Raw genomic sequence first — 17,213 nt, 5'->3', positions numbered from 1 at the left:
GGTTCACGGCAATTTCAGAATTTTCCCATTTCAAAACGACGATAAACAAAAGTCAGGCGATGATTACGAAGAGTGCTTTGAGAACCGGTCCCTTTACAAGGCAATCCCAATATCACTTCATGGAAACGGCATTCTTGACGACGTCTTCAGCAGCACCATTGTGCTCCATGAACTGACGATACAGAATCTACAAAACCAAAAAAATACAATCCACAACCATTGCATACTACAAAAGTGGAACACTCACGGTAGCAATATCCAGCAGAATGGTGAAGACATGCATAAATGTCATCAGCATCGATAAAGGAGCACCACCCACCACGGGAATCCACCACCACCTGACCACGTACCTACGATGTAAAAACAAATTTAATCGATCCTAAGAAAAAACATTCCAACAAACCTATCATTCCCTGCTGTAACAGCAGAATCACCATCGATTTCTACTGCACTATCGTCATTGGAAGCAGTTTTCGTACACTGATTTCACCGTAAAATGCTTTTTGTTTACCTCGTCTGGTCCACTCAAATTCTATTTTGGCGGCAAATGAAGTGGAGTTTACACACGGAGAAACGAAACAACTCAAAATTAAGTCTTTTGTACTCATCTTGACACCTAAGTGCAACCAGTCAAAATTGAGTTCTTTGCGAATGATCCAAATTCGAGTATTCTCCAAAGACTTCGTTTTGGGTGGAAATTAACTGTTTCAGAAAGAATGAATGTTGGATAAAAACTACGCAAAATCGGGTTTTCAATATAGACAATTTAGTTGAATAGGGGATTTTTCAGTTGTTGTCTATAATTGTGATGAGTACTAAAAATCAGTTTTATGTTCGACTTTATTGAACCTTATTACCATAAAATCTAATTAACGAAGCAATAAATCAATAGATCCATCATGTTGTATTAACCATCTTCCGGTTGACAGGGTAAAATTCCGACCTTCTCCATTTTCATCCAATTCACTCTCGGCTCCCGATTCCGGCTGGTGCACGGAAGGAATACGTAGCAGACCTATGAAACTCAGCCTAATTGCTCTGTGTTGGCGAAAAAATTAAAAAAGAAGCAAACATTAATCAACTTGAAAACTGGATCGGAAATTAAAATGGCATTAGCTTCATTCATCCGAAGGCTGAGTAATGATTATCCCACTAGCTGTGGAGTCATCGGAGGCTGGCGGAGGCAGTTTCGCAAGATACGTTTTGGTCTGCACGGATACCTAAGATGAAATTAAGTTGAATTACTGTTACTTTCCGATAAATCAAGAAAGTACTGTTTAATAGAAAAGAAGAAGAATACTATATTGTACATGTTAGAACTTACCTTTTTCCTCTCCGGAACAGTAAACACTAATTTCACTACAATAACCCCTTGTAACAACTAATGGAACACGACTTCGATGATGAGGTTACGAACGGGCAAAATTTTGATTTCGGCAGGAAACATAGCCGAAATAAAAATGGCGCGCGTTGCCATTTTCATCCAAAAAGTAATAGTAACTGTTTTGGCTATACTTCAAGATTAAGTTAAAAGTACTCATCAATGAGAACAGAAATGTATCCAAAACAGTTGTGTTGGAGAAGTACTTATTTTTAAGTACTTTCTATCTCAATTTTGAGTTGTTTCGTTTCTCCGTGCACAGAGAAAAAAAAATTACCCTAAATTTGAGTTCTTTTTACTTAATTTTGTGTAATTTTGAGTTTTGCATCCCACTCTCACTTTTTGTTGTTGTCAAAAACAGAACGAGAGATTCGACTTTTTCATGACTATCGTTCAATATGCTACTAGTGAGTATATGAGATATTCTCTAATTTGAGTCAATTGAACTTAATTTTGGGTAGAAAATACTCATGAGTAATTAATTATTTTTGCCGTAGTCAAATGTAAACTACTATAAGCGGTTTACTCAAAATTAGCTTATTGAACGGAACATGGGAGATGAGTGAAAAGAACTTAATTTTGGGTAATTTTTCGGTTCCGTGCAGAGCTCGATTCAGTGCTGCCAACAACTTTGCTATGAAGAGGTATTTTTGACAGTTGAACAACTATTATAAAAACAGAATGAACTTTAAAAATCATAAGTCCGAAGTGAAAGAAAAACTTTCAAACCAAAGATATAACTTTCATTTTGAATTCAAAGTTAAAACTACGAAATTTGGGAAACGAACATTTGAAATTGCATTATTCTTATAGCTACAATTTTTGTTTGTTGTGTGTAGAACTTTATGTCGTTTTCGTTTTTGCGGTGTAGCTACACTGGTGCTACACCGCCGAACACCGAAAAATTTTAGGGTGTAGCTATCGGTTGCACCTTTGTTTACAAACAAATCAGTGCCAACATTTCAAAGGAGCGTAATTGCTTTTGTAAACAATGGCTTTAGCCGTCGATTTCTCGCAAATAAAAGCTCACTCCTCCAAATTAACAATGCTAGCTGGTAGAGGAAACATTCCTCTATCTGCTGGTGTAATTAATTTTCAGTGGTAAGCTTTTATTTGCGAGAAATCGACGGCTAAAGCCATTGTTTACAAATACAATTACGCCCCTTTGAAATGTTGGCACTGAAATGATGATGAACTGTCAGTGACTCGTGCTTATTGCTGCTTACACTACACCGGTGTAGTGTAGTAAAAACGAAAACGACATTAGTAAAGATCAGCAATAGGCGCCATGTTACACCCAATCCAAGTGACCTGGAATTTGAAAAAAAAAAATATTGCCTTTAACAGCATAACATATGCATTTTCATCAAATTTGAGTCAACAACACTATAAACTGCGAATAATTGGTTATTAGTCTTTCTCATCCTATACTTTCACTACTACCAATTGACATCTATTGTCATAGCGTGTGAGAAATTCAAGGACATTGTTTTTGAAAAAGATGCAAAAAAATACATCATGTCAGTTTTCAACTGCACTGCCCATAAAAGCATAACAGCCCCAGATATAAGTTATCCATCAAAATCGATTGTAAACTACTGGTATTTTACATTGTGCACTAAAAGTTATATGTTTTGTTCAGAAAATATCGTGAAAAATACCAATCCATAAGAGCATGTGGAGAAATAGATTTTCCACATAGTTTTTCTGTGGTTGCTGTTTTCCAGATGGGACTGATACGCTTTTATGGGCAGTACATATCTGTCCAATCCTCAAATTTGAAGCCTTCGAGACCAACATATATTCTATTTAGATAAGTCTCATATTTCGCCCATGTTACGAACGCGATACAGACTTGTTATCGATATTGACCAACAAAACCGTAATAAAATGACGCCAGAATTTTGGGAAAAACCAGACAGGAAAAATAACAACAGCCGCCAGGCTGAAAGTAGTTTTTTGGAAAAAAAAACCCAAAGGATAATGAACGAATAAACGCGTAACGCAGTTTTATCAACAATCAATACGAAACTAACGATTTTAAATTGGCTCACTACTTGACTAGCCTTTTGGCACAAACGAAGTGACAGACGACTAACTGGCGAAGAAATCCATTTAAATAATGTGGTTCACTGTAATAGAATTTTCTTGGAAGCTTGTGCCATCATCCACCAGATGGGTTAGTTTTTTTGTTTTGATTTGAACAAAGTTGATTTTGTGTACAATGATTCTTTGACAGTGTGCAAAGAGTGCGTATCATTTTGTCATTTTATTATGCATTTCAGTTTTGAGTAGAGTGAAAGAGACAGAACCAAAACATTCTAGTACATTTGGTGAAAATGCTAGTTCAATCTAGCAGTAGTGTTGCCATGTGGTACAATCTAGTAGTAGTGGTGTTGCCATGTGGTACACTGAAAAATTGCAATAGCAGGTTAGTCACCAAAGTTTTCGAGCCGCTCCGTCTGTCACTTCGTTTGTGCTATTGGTCCCAAGCAAACGATTAACGTTCCCCATTCTAGTCGAAATTCTAGTACTACGCAATGTATGTTTTGATTCGCTATGAAAATTTGACAGATAAAATGAGGGGTTATTGGTTTTTCCTGTGTTTCGAGGGGTGAATCGATTAGCTTGGGACCGAAGAGAGTACCAGAGCTGAGCCAAAAAGTTGAGAACGTTATTTCGGGACCTTCTTGTCTTAGAGTTACCTCTATGGTTTTATTGCGGTGAGGAGGCAAAGCGCAAATGAAACATTTTACATTTTGTATCCCTTTTTATTGCCCAGCAAAAAAAAAAAATTATGTGTTCTACTCACTGTCTCTATAACTCAGAAGAGTCCTAAAGACGATTACTCTCAAGTAATTGCAAAAAGGTGAGCTAGTAAAGAGATTAATAAAACTTCTTTTCTCCTTCAATCGCTAACCCTCCGACTGTGAGAAGGATCTAGTCTGGAGCTTTGAAAGGCCAAAGTCTCTATTCAACCTCATAACTAAAGCTGTTGTTGTTCAATCGCCTCTTTCTCCTCCAATCGCTAACCCTCGAACAGTTAGAGGGATCTAGTCTGGAGCTTTGAAATGCCGAGGTGCTTTGAAACGAAAGCAGGTCTTTTGCCAAGGTGATACGAGCAAACTTGCTCCGATTACAAGAAGTGCGCGTACCGGTAACAGGGCTACAACGGGGTATTCGACTCTAAACTGTCATCCTTCGCGGCAGGACTCGAATATTTTTTTCACGGCCGTCAGTAACAGTTGGTTCCAGAGAGGAATGCCAAGGAACGAACTCCCGGTACGTTCAAAACATCTAATAGAAGCGTGGTTGACGCTTAAAGAGCAACCGTAAAATTCGTTAGCGCAGTTAACATGCAACAAGTAGAAGCTTGTTTACGGTTGCGTGGTCGAACAACCGGGAAAATTGTTAGACCTATGTAAGGCGATAACACCAGAGGCAAGCAGTGTGCCAAGTAGGACATTGTTTTGCAATAAGAGAGGCATCATTACGCCCAGCAGGAGAACTGCACTACAAAAGAGCGTCATTACGCTAGAGGCAATCAGAGTGCCAACAAGGGCATTGAAATTGCAAGAAAAGTCTCACATAAATTAAGAGGTGTGGAGTGACCTAAGCGTACTGAAGTGACGAAATCAGACGCTAATTCAGGCAGCGACTCTATCCTCAAGGGAGGAACATGTCCACATTAATGTTTGTTAAAAACAAGAATGCGCATTGCAGGTTGTGCAATGAACCCGATACCAAGGACGACATGGTGCGTTGCAACGAGTGTGACCGTTGGTTTAACTTGAAATGTGCCAAGCTAAAGTACAGACCTAGCAAGGAAGAGCTCTGGTTGTGTATCAAAAGCTCGATCAAAAGCACAAAGATAGTGAAAGATCTCCAGGCTCTAGTAGAAAAGCTACTAAAGAAAACAGCAGCAGATCAATTCAATGAATCGATCAAAGTGCACCAAGAAAGGATGTTGGCCAAGCAAGCTGAAAAAACGTCATACATCAGAAGACAGGGATTGATAAAGCTCCCTAAATTTGACGGAAATGTCAAGGATTAGCCGAAGTTTATAAACACTTTCAACGATACAACAGAAGAAGGTGTTTTTACAAACTTAGAAAATCTCTCCCGCCTGGAAGAAGCGCTGGAAAGAAGCGCAGCAAAAAGCGTAGCCAGTCGATAATTAGTGCGGCAAACGTCCCAAAGATAATCGAGAGATTAGAGGATGTATTCGGCAGACCGGATAATCTACAAGCAGTTGTTAGGCGAACTAACAAAATGTCTGCATCAAAGCAAGATCGTTAATATTTCCGATTCTCTTGACAACCTGGTCGTAAACATGGAGGCGTTAAAGTAAGAAGAATATCTCCATGACATCAGGTTGATCGAATAGATAACTAAAAAGCTACCTTTTAGCCAACAAATAAGTTGGACAGAGCTCGTACAACGAAACAAGCAACAAAACCAACAACCGACATTAGTGGATCTCAACAAATGGTTGAAACCCCACGCCGAAACGTTAAGACTGCTGCGTCCTTCACCGATGATGGAAGGATACAGGCATTTTCAGAAAGACACTCGATCAAGAGTCAATGTTCACAATTCGAAAAAGCAGAACCGGTTTTGTTTCTCTTGTCTAAAAAAGGGCACATGGCCAAAGAATGTCACATAAAACGAGAATGCGGCATAAATGGATGTAAAAAAATCCATAATCGCATACTACACCCTCCAAATCAGGCATAGGAAACCAATAATCATCATGCACGGACAGAAAATTGTTTGCATTGAACCAAAAAAAAACTTTAATTGTATATAAGCAAACAATTCCAGTTGAAATTATATTGCTTTTTGTTGTTTCAATAATACTTATTCATATAAATTCAAAATAGGATTCTTTTTGTTTTAATCAGCCACTTTTCAAATGCAACTATTGTAAAAATAACAATATTCTATTATTAAGCCAACAATAGTTAATTTTAATTTAGCATTTATTTGCTGTGTCCATTCTCTGGGCCATGAAAGCAAAAATAACTACCAACCATTCCCTCGTTTTCACCCGGACAAAAATGTAAACAATAACAATACTTACGGGTTCCACGTAAGTATTGCTTTTAATTGTAAATTTCGGGAAATAAGTGCAAGATTTTCGAAAATCTTGAGACTTGAGTTAAGTAAGTATGCTGCAATTCGAGCTGCAGTTGATAAATATAATCAATTTTTCTGTTTTTTTTTCTTTATTTTTTTCCGTCGATCTTGTTTTCCGTACTGAGTACCAATGCTCCCGACGCCAGGAAGGCAGCTCCCACATCTGGACCCTACATATCGACCCATCAACTCATGAACCGGGGGCTTTTATTTTATGCCTCAGAAATTTAATTACAATTTCTGTAATTTTGTTTCAAAATGAAAACGGAACATAAAAAAAATGCCATATCATTTTTACATTACAGACTTTATAAAATAAATATGATTGAATCAACAAGAAATCTCTTTTAAAAACAAACATATTTTTGTTGTTGACCCAGCTGCCAAATTTGACAGCTTACGTCAAAACCATGAAAGCTCTTGTAAATTCTAAAAGATGTTCTTTTTGATTTAACAATCCATGGGTTTTTAGAAACAAAAATACTGGATTGTTGAAACAATAATGCTTTCTTTTTGCAGCCAAAACAAAATGAAATTCTTATTGATTTTACGTCAAATATTATTATTACTTTTAAAATATTTTTTTCTGCGTGTAATGCTCTATGGATATGCAAAAGAACATTCGGTAAACAGAGGGGACTGAAACCGAAAATGATACATTGGATTTACTCGGCAATTGTGAAACCCAGGATTTCTTATGGTGCATTGGTCTGGTGGCCAAAAACAAAAGAGAGTGTTGCTCAGAGAAAGTTAGAAAAACTCCAAAGGTTAGCAGCTCTCTCAATAACAGGTGCAATGAGAAGTACACCATCGAAGGCATTGGATGCTTTGCTTTACATGCTACCATTGCATCAATTTGTACAATTAGAAGCCGAAAAGTGTGCTGTAAGGATACAAGGTCAGTGAAACTCTTTGAAGAAGACCTTAGAGGACATCTTAGGATTCTAAAAACTGTTAGTATCAACTCTCTAGTAAGGAACAACGAAGACTGGATGGAGAAAAAAAAATACAATTTCAATCGACTTTTTCAAGTAGTTGACCCTGGGCGTAATTCATGGCAATTTGGTGGTCCGGAGTAACTGGCCCAGGGATAGAAATATCGGTTCCTATGGACAGATGGCCAACTGTGTTCCAAGCTGAGATCCAAGCAATTTTAGAGTGTTCCATTATATGTTTGCGTAGAAACTATAAGAGTTCAAATATATGCGTCATGTCCGACACTCAAGCTGCTCTAAATGCTTTAAAGTTTTGTGGCTTATCGGCTGCATCTCTTAAATTGGAGCTAAAAGCGTGGGAATCTTCAAAAGTGGAGGAAAACTGGAAGAACACTTCTATTGCTAGGCAGTCGAAGCTATTCATTAATCCAAACATTTCTGTGACCCACAAAATCCTGGAACTTTCTAAGAAAGATCTTAGTATATATGCAGGTCTTATAACAGGTCATTGTCCGAGCCGTTATCACTTGAAGCTGATTGGAAAACATCAAGATGATGTATGTCGCTTCTGTGCCATAGAAAAGGAAGACTCGGAACATTTGCTTTTCAATAAAAAGCGTAAGTTCTTCGACAAGGGGCTGATAGAACCCTTTGACATTTGGAGAATAACTCCCAGTACGGCAGTGCACTTTATTCGAAATATAATTCCGTGCTGGGATAATGCTATTAGTCAAACGATGGCGATCACTCCTAATAATAGTGATACGGCATCTTGATATAGCTAAAGAAAAAAAAATAGGGAATATATCACAATAGATCAGAAAAATGGTCGCAGTGATGAAAATACCCGACAAGGAAAAAAAACCATTCATTGGCGATAGCAAGTTTCCCAGCTAGAGAGCATTTTAATTCAAAATACTGGTTTTTAAAACCAACTCTTTCGTCCGCGAGATCCTCGGACAATTCCTCTTCAAACTCAAACTCAGCTTGTACTTCATTAAATTGCTCTCACAGACTGTCTAGTTTATCAAGGCGAAATCTAAGTTGAGGGAAATCGCGATCGAACACAAAATTCTCATCAAATTGTTTGATTAGCTTAGCAAAACCAATAATGCTTTTTGGTTTTCTTTGTGTTCCTCATGGCTTGCACAACGTATCAAAATGGGCGGTAAGGTCAATGAAACGCACAAAAGCCGATGTATTTGTGTGGATAAATGGTCTGGTTGACTCACCTGATTGTTAATAGTGAGCTTTACCTGGGTTCGCTTGGCAGGATCTGCGTTCCTTGTGCAATTGCAACTACGACCACAGCTGATTCCGTGATTCCGTCCAGATGTCCAGGTCAAGAAGGCTGCCGATGCAGCGGAAAGTCCGGTTGAAGATTTCGTGGGGTACACAATAGCAGTGAAAGCGTCCAAAATGGTGACGAATATTGCTCGAGGAGGTTACCCACGCTAACCTTGCAAGCCGGTCGATGCTGGTTTTGACGCAGTCCCGGGTTTCGGCACCAAAAATGTTGGCGAACCTGGATGAACCGGCGGTGGACACGGCGAACAGGGCAGCAGCAAAGCAGGAACTACACCAGTGGTCAGCGAAGCAGGAACAAACGGGGCAACTAGTGGCACAATTCGTGGAGTACTTTTCTTCCATGCAGTGAGGAACACGAGAAAGGTGGTTTTTGTGTGTGTTTTTGATAAAGACCAATTTTATACTGATTTTAAGAGTTCATTATTTTCCCTAGCTGGTTGAGTTCGGGGTTTATAAGGCACGATCGTGAAGCGATCGGATCTAAAGGAGATAATGATATGGAGTGATAAGCTAGTCTACCTACTCTCGTATCTTATCGTTTGGCTCATTATGGATTGGAGGTATAACAATTTAATTTTTAATGGGGTTCTAATTTCGGGATACAAATTTCAATAGTGTTCACCTACTTATTAAGTTCTTCAACACAGTGAATGATGAGGCGGACGGCTTTTCATATTCATATGAAAATGACTCATTGAACCTGAATGTTTTGCGCACTGGTGACTCTTTATCAAATCCAATATCAAATCCAGGTGAATAAATTTAGAAGTCGTCTTTGACAAAAATATTACACTTTTTGTTCAAACCCATTCAAAAAGAGAGGTAAAACGCGGGTTGTGCTTAGTAGGACGGAAATTAGAACAAAAACCCTATTTTTAACAAAAACAAAATGCCATCAAAGCCGAGAATAGTGTTTGACGCTGCGACTGTTGTTCAAGGAGTTTCATTTAATTCAACTCTTCTGCCAGGGCCAGATTATTTGACAAAAATATTCGGGGTTTTAATAAGATTCAGGGAGTATGGAATAGCTGTTTCAGGAGACATATTTGAAATGTTCCAACAAATAAAAATTATATTAGAAGACCAACACGCCCAACGCTACCTATGGCGCAAATGTGTTACTGATGCAGTGCCAGATGTTTATGTCATATAATCCATGATATTCGGTTCGACTAGCTCTCCTGCATGTGCGCAGGCAGTCAAAAATTTTAATGCAATTAATTTTCCCCAAGCAGATGAAGCTATTGTTAAGCAACATTATGTTGATTATTATTTGGATAGTTTTCCAGATATAAATGATGCCAAAACAATAGTAAATCAAGTCATTGAGATTCATCAACAAGGAGGATTTCATATTAGATATTTCATTTATAATAAGCCAGAATTAGGGCACAGTATTCCTCAGGAAAGACTTCAAATATCTGATTCAAAGATTTTCGAAGATTAAGATTCGATAACTGAAAAGGTATTAGGAATATTTTGCAATACCAAATCCATACCAATTTCCAATATCCAATATCAAGTGAAATACGACAAATTAAGACCAGAAGTACTAGATTTATTACGGCTTCCTACGAAAAGAGAAATTTTAAGCGCTGGCCAGACTGAGCAGTTATAACATGTTATAACGGTTGTCAAATAATTGCAACACAGAAACCACCATCAAGATAGCGCTATAACATGTTATAACTCTGTAGTCTGAACAAGGCATTATCTTTCGTCATGAGTATTTTCGACCCTCTAGGGCTAATATCTCATTTAACTATCCATGGCAAAATAATATTGCAAAAACTACATAGAGAGTCATGTGATTGGGATACTCCGATTTCTGAAAAAGTACTACCATATTGGACGTCATGGCTAATAATGTTAAAAAAGTGGATCTAAGCTTCAAATACCAAGATGTATCTCATCAAGAAATGCAACCTCTTATGAATTACATACATTTGTAGATGCTTCTGAAGACGCATTTGCAGCTGTAATATACTTGAGAAGCATTACAAATAGTGGAGCAAATATTAGTCTGGTAGCTGCAAAGGCGAAGCTTGCTCCCATAAAGTTGTTATCGATTCCACGTTTGGAGCTTCAAGGAGCAATTTTAGGAACTAGATTACTAAACACTGTTCGCAACGAATTACGTTTGCCCATTTACAAAATTATGATGTGGTCAGACAGTCAAACTGTTTTAGCATGGATAAACAGTGACCATAGAAAATACAAGCAATTTGTTGCTCACCGTATTGATGAAATTTTAGAATTTACCACAATGGATCAATGGAAATACATACCTTCATCAAAAAACCCAGCCGATGAAGGCACACAAATAGTTAAAAAATCCATTTGGTTTTCTGGACCAACTTTTTTAAGTCAAAAGATAGAAAAGTGGTCTAAAAGGGGCACAATGAAATATTCAAATGAAGAATTCCGACATTATGTTGCAATTCATCAACAAAACGACGAATTTTCATTTATTCACGATGACCATTTTTCTAACTGGTGGCAATTGGTAAAGCGAATAAGTATTTTGAAGAAATTCGTTGATTGGATGAAGAAAAAATTGAAATCAATTATAAACACAAAATACAATGATATAGTTTGTGTAGAGAATGCATTGTTTAAAAAAAAATGGGAATGTATTCCTGAAGAAATGGCTGCATTAACAAATGGTCATGACGTCATGAGATCGAGAAATCAAACCGATTACTTCAATTATGCCCCATAATCGATGAAAGTGGTTTGCTTAGAGCAAAAGGACGTTTAGAGAATGCCTCTTATATATCTAGGAATGGTAGAGTACCAATTATATTGCCCTATAGACATCACATTTCATTTTTAATTGCTAAATCATACCATGAAAAATATTTTCATCAGCATAATAATGTTGTCATAGTCGCTATTCAATAAAACTTCTGGATATTAAATCTTAGATCATTGCTACGCAAAGTATCCAATTATTGTCAGCAGTGAACTATCAATCGAGCAAAACCGTCACCCCCTTGATGGCACCATTACCGGATTTCAGAACGGAGCCATTCCTTTATCCATTCACAAATACTGGAGTGGACTATTTTGGTCCTATCGAAGTTGCTGTTAAACGTTCTATAGAAAAACGTTGGGGAGTACTATTTACATGTTTCTCGAGTAGAGCAGTTCACATTGAATTTTCCGAAAAATTAGATACCGGTTCATTTTTACTCTGTTTTCGCAATTTTCAAAAAAGAAGAGGCTAAATAAAGCATCTTTTTAGTGATAACTGTATAAACTTTGTTGGAGCAAACAAAGAACTCCAAAGATTGATTAGGAAAATTGATTCAGAAATGACCAAAAGTGAAGCAGCAGCTTTAGGAATTGAATGGACATTCAATCCTCCCACGGCATCCCATTTTGGACGAGGGGGACGACTCTATCTACGATGCAGGAAATATTGTGTTTTGCTGCGGCTAGCTGCGCGTACGCTGAGTAGATAGAATGAAGATATATCACGATTTTGAAGATTTCCTGCAAAAGAATGATGCGCGATGTAAGTATATGCGAGAAATGAAAGAAGATTTTTCGAAGATTTATTCGCTAGTGTGAGATTTATTGAGCATCTAAAATTGAGATTTAGATGTGTCGCCCCCCTCGATTTTGGAGGTGTATGGGAAAGATTAATTAGAATCATCAAACTATCATTATATGAGATGATGAAAGCGTATGGAGATAGAAAACCTACGACTGAAATATTAAGGGGCGCCTTAATTCAAGCGGAATTTATAATAAATTCTCGTCCATTGACTCAGATACCAGTAGAGGATATTGAAGATGAAGTCTTTACACCATTTCATATTCTTATTGGAAGAGCCGGAGAATATGTTCCACCATATGATCAATCTGCGGTTCATTTAGATCAAGCTCAATGGAAAAAAGTTCAAAATTATGGAATATATTTTTGGAATCGTTGGAAAAAGGAATACTTTCCTACGTTATTGAAGAGAAATAAATGGTCTAATAAAGTAGAGCCCATAAGCAGTAATGATATAGTAATAATAATTCATGATAATGCTCCTCCTGGTACATGGTTAAAGGGAAGAGTAAAGAGACTGAATTGGGTAAAGGGGCGCCACTTTATCCATTTGACAGGTCTTCTGCTCGATTGGAATAACTTTTCCTATGACTTTGACAGATAAAACTAGTTTACAAAACAACATAAAAAGTGTGAACTTTAGTGGTTGATCAACGTTTCTAATGCAAAATCCTACGCTGAATTCAATGCCGTGGTGTTACCGGTCAATCACCGAGAACAATGGCTTTGAAGCTGATTGGCTTTGTACAGCTTTTGTCATAAATATATTTAAATTTATAGGAGGCTAGTTTATTAAATTTAATTGCAATAGGAAGGCTCACTCATACGTAAATATCTGTGTTTAGCATTATATAATTTTTTTATTTACTATATCTTAAAACTACATTTGTTAATTTATGTTTAACCTAAAATTTATTACCTATATAAATAGTCACCCAGCCCCATACTAAATATATGTAAAGCGTCGCATGCAGCTATATGATGTTTAAAAGAAATTAAAGAAAAATACCATTGAACCAATATAAATCGCGCTTGCGTCATTTGTTCAATGATTATAATGTAAATAAGAAAAAAGACGGCAAAGTTCCGCACTAAAATAATATAACCAAAAAAACAACTAACTGACTCACCGTGCACAAATCACGTGCACCGTTCACATCCCTGATGGAGCGAAATGGGTATGTTTTCCCATTTCCGGAAGACAACCGGCGAAAGAGAGGAGAAAGAGAAGTGAGAGAGAGTTGGAAAAGGAGTGGATGAAGGAGAAGGAAGATCGGAGATGACCGATAGAAGAGAATGTACGGGACCATCACGGAAGTCGGACGTGTAATAAGTTCGTCGCGGCAACTTATGGAGTTTTTTTTATATAGTTGGAGCCATCTTAAATAGAGGTGATACAGTGATACCGTACTTGCACGCGGTTTATGATTACGGATTCTAATCCGAAATACTACGGATCGTAGATAGTGCGTTCACGTAAAAAGTTCGCGAGTGAGTGTTTGGAGATACCTTTTTATCACGGACCAGCCATATTCCGTGGGTATCATTAGAAGCCGTTTCCTATCCAAGCTCCAGGATTAGGAAGATCCCGTTAAGTTTTGTACAGGGAATCTCGAAGGAACGGCGTACTACTGGATCAGGCCTAAAAAAGAAAAAAAAAAACCGTAGCCGGGAGAAGGATCCGCTTCAAGGAGCTGCCACGAAACGCCGCTGTCAAACCACGTGGGTTGTGGAAATAGGAACCGGTGTACATCGAGGAACCGCCAAGAATCAACCCTCAAGGAACCCAAGAAGGAACCCCAACCACCGGACAATATACCCATCCCAGGTGCAGGTAGTCGCCGAGGCCCCAAGTTATTTCGGTCGGCTACACACGGCTGCGGAGCGGAGAAGCGGACGTTATGGAGGTATCAGCCTGGTAAGGTCCGGAGGGTTCGCCCCCGCTTTCCAGTGTGTGGTACTGATGTGCCTCTCCCCCTTCCGTGAGCATCTTCAGCAAAGGTATGTCGACAATGCAACTCTCTCTCTCTCTCCACCGCATGGGCCCCAACCGGAGCTGAACGGCCGCAACGTTTCCCTTTTCCTCTATCCCCTCCTATTACCCCCCCCCCCCTCCTACCACCCCATGTATCCATGAATAAAAAAAAACTGTTAAATGAACTTGTGTGCGTCTTATAATTTCTAAAACTCGAGCCTTAGGTGCATGTCAAGTCTGTTCAAAGTGATTGTTTGTCTGGTGATAGGTCCACTTTGTCCCCCGACGAGTCTGCTTGGAGTACGTGGGCAGTCGCCCGAGATAAGAGTAGTGCTGAGCTAGCCACGACTTACAGTGGTCAGAAAAAAATTAAAGTAGAGCCATTTTTGAGATATGCAAAAATTTTGATTTTTTGAATTTTGGACAAAAGTACGATTACTAAAATGTCAATATCTTTGAAACTAGTGCACCAATTTTAATTTTTTTTTATGAAAGTGAAGCTAAATAAATTTGCTATCGTTCATTAGAATATTATGTCTTAATTAAAAATTCAATTTTGAAGTCATTTAAAAATTTACAGCATTTTTTTTTATTTTTCCTGCGAATTTTCCATAAAAATCTTGTTTTAATCAACCTTTTTAATGGGATAAAAAGATTCAAAAAATCATTCCATAATTTATTCTTAAATTCCATTAAAAACTGGAGAAAATGAGCCTTTAATGGATGAAATCGGTTGGAAATTGTCGAAGTTATGAAATTTTTGTAAAATCATGGAAATTGAATGTTCCAAGATTGGCCGTTGTCCCGCTCCTAGGTTCATGCACCACTTCCAGTAAGCCTTTCTGCGGACGTGTACGCATACGGTGCATTTCACTAACACTACCAGCTGTCACGCAAAATTAAATGGGATATTTTCAACAATATAATTTACGCTAGTGTTTGTGAGACCGCTCGGCGAGAACCTAACGCAACCAACTCAATTTGACAGCTTTCTTTCTTTAACATTGCTTAACGATGTATACGACAAAACGTGAATTCAAGTGTAAAAATGATCCTCAAAAGTTTTGTTACGCGTGTGGCAACTATATATTTACAAAATCGGTCAATTTCACTGCTTCGTTGCAAACTGCATACAGGCTTTATTTTAAAATTGATCCTGGAGACTTTGACGAACCGTGGATTCCAAAAGTATTATGTAGTTCGTGCAAAACGTGCTTGGCTAGGTGGATGTCAGGCGCAAGGTAAATTGATTTTTTGAATAACTTTCATATAAACAATTTATGTACAGCATGGTAGTGCTTTGTTCTTTCCTGATCGACATTATCTTACTTCATCTATTTTTGATAAGTGTTAATGTCTTACTTACTAACTCACTTATTTGTTATCTGTCAGTCGCTATTTGTCCTTTGACATGCCCACCATATGGCGTCGACCGTTTTGTCATGCAACGGATTGTTATTTCTGCTTGACAAAAGTTAAGCAACAAGGACGTCACAAAACAGTTGAGTATCCACAAGTGGCTTCTATGACAAAACCTGTTCCACATTCAAGTTCGGTCCCGTATCCTGTTTATCCAAAGCGGAAACGAGCGCCCTCTGTTGAATCGACCGTTACAAAAAGTGAGGAGGAATTCAAGGAGGAATGCGAGGAAGACTTCGTGGTGGAATTGGAAAGAAACCCAAAACTGTTTACACAATCCGAATTTAATGATTTGGTGCGAGATCTCGACTTATCGAAGGAGAAATCCGAATTGCTGGCATCACGCTTGAAAGAACACAACATGCTGAGCAAGGAGGTCAAAATTTCTTGTCACAGGAATCGTCACAAAAAATTTGACAAATATTATTCTACAAAGGACAATGCATGTTTTTGCCATGACGTAAACGGCTTGTTTGAAGAGTTTGGTGAGCCATATGATCCAGCTGAATGGCGTTTATTCATCGATAGCAGCAAGTTGAGCTTGAAAGCCGTTTTACTGCATCAAGGGAATGAGAAACCTTCTATTCCATTAGCTCATGCCGTTAATATGAAGGTAACGTATGAATCAATGGCTCTATTGCTCAATTTGATAAATTACAATCAACACAATTGGAAAATTTGTTCCGATCTTAAAGTGGTTGCCATGTTGACTGGATTGCAACAGGGATACACAAAATATATGTGTTTTTTGTGTAAATGGGACAGTCGAGCTCGTAAGGAACACTACGTCCGAAAAGATTGGCCAAAACGGGATAATTTCGCAATTGGTAAAGACAACGTTAAAAATGATCCTCTTGTGGTAAAAGAACGCATAATACTTCCACCACTACATATAAAACTTGGGCTATTCAAAATTTCGTCAAAGCGTTGCAAAAAGAAGGGCCGGCATTCCAGTACTTGAAATCAGTATTTCCAAATTTATCTGACGCAAAGATAAAGGAAGGTGTATTTATTGGCCCACAGATCAAAAAACTGCTCAATGATTCCGCATTCAATACAGTTTTGACACCAGATGAGGAAGAAGCGTGGAAATCGTTCCAGCGTGTTGTCACAACCTTTTTAGGAAATTTCAGAAGCCCAGATTATGAGGAAGCCGTCGATGAATTGCTCAAAAATTATGAGAAAATAGGTATAAATCAAAAATATTGTGTTTGTTACATATAATTAATTTAAAATCCTTTTATTTCACTGAACACAGGTGTGAATATGTCTTTGAAGATACATTTCCTACATTCTCACATGGATTTTTTCCCGGAAAATCTTGGTGACGAGAGTGATGAGCACGGCGAACGTTTTCACTAACAAATGAAGATGATGGAACGTCGTTACCAAGGGTTTTGGGATGAAGCAATGATGGGTGACTATTGTTGCTTTCTGATTCGAGAAACAAGTTCAAAACATCGAAGACAAAGTCATTCGATTCTCAATCATTTT

General features: G+C 38.0%; 1 protein-coding gene across 1 annotated transcript in view; it reads left to right on the top strand.

Annotated features, from left to right (window-relative positions):
* subdued overlaps positions 1-17,213 on the top strand; it is a 34,662-nt gene that overhangs the window by 2,568 nt on the left and 14,881 nt on the right. The gene's annotated exons all lie outside the window — the stretch shown is intronic.

The sequence above is a fragment of the Ochlerotatus camptorhynchus genome, unplaced genomic scaffold (genome assembly GCF_037179485.1).
Source record: "Ochlerotatus camptorhynchus isolate MF236.1 unplaced genomic scaffold, CSIRO-AGI_Acam_v1.1 ptg000919l, whole genome shotgun sequence".
NCBI lineage: Eukaryota > Metazoa > Arthropoda > Insecta > Diptera > Culicidae > Ochlerotatus > Ochlerotatus camptorhynchus.
Note: the sequence above shows the minus strand (reverse complement) of the source record. Positions and strands in the feature narration are given on the sequence as shown.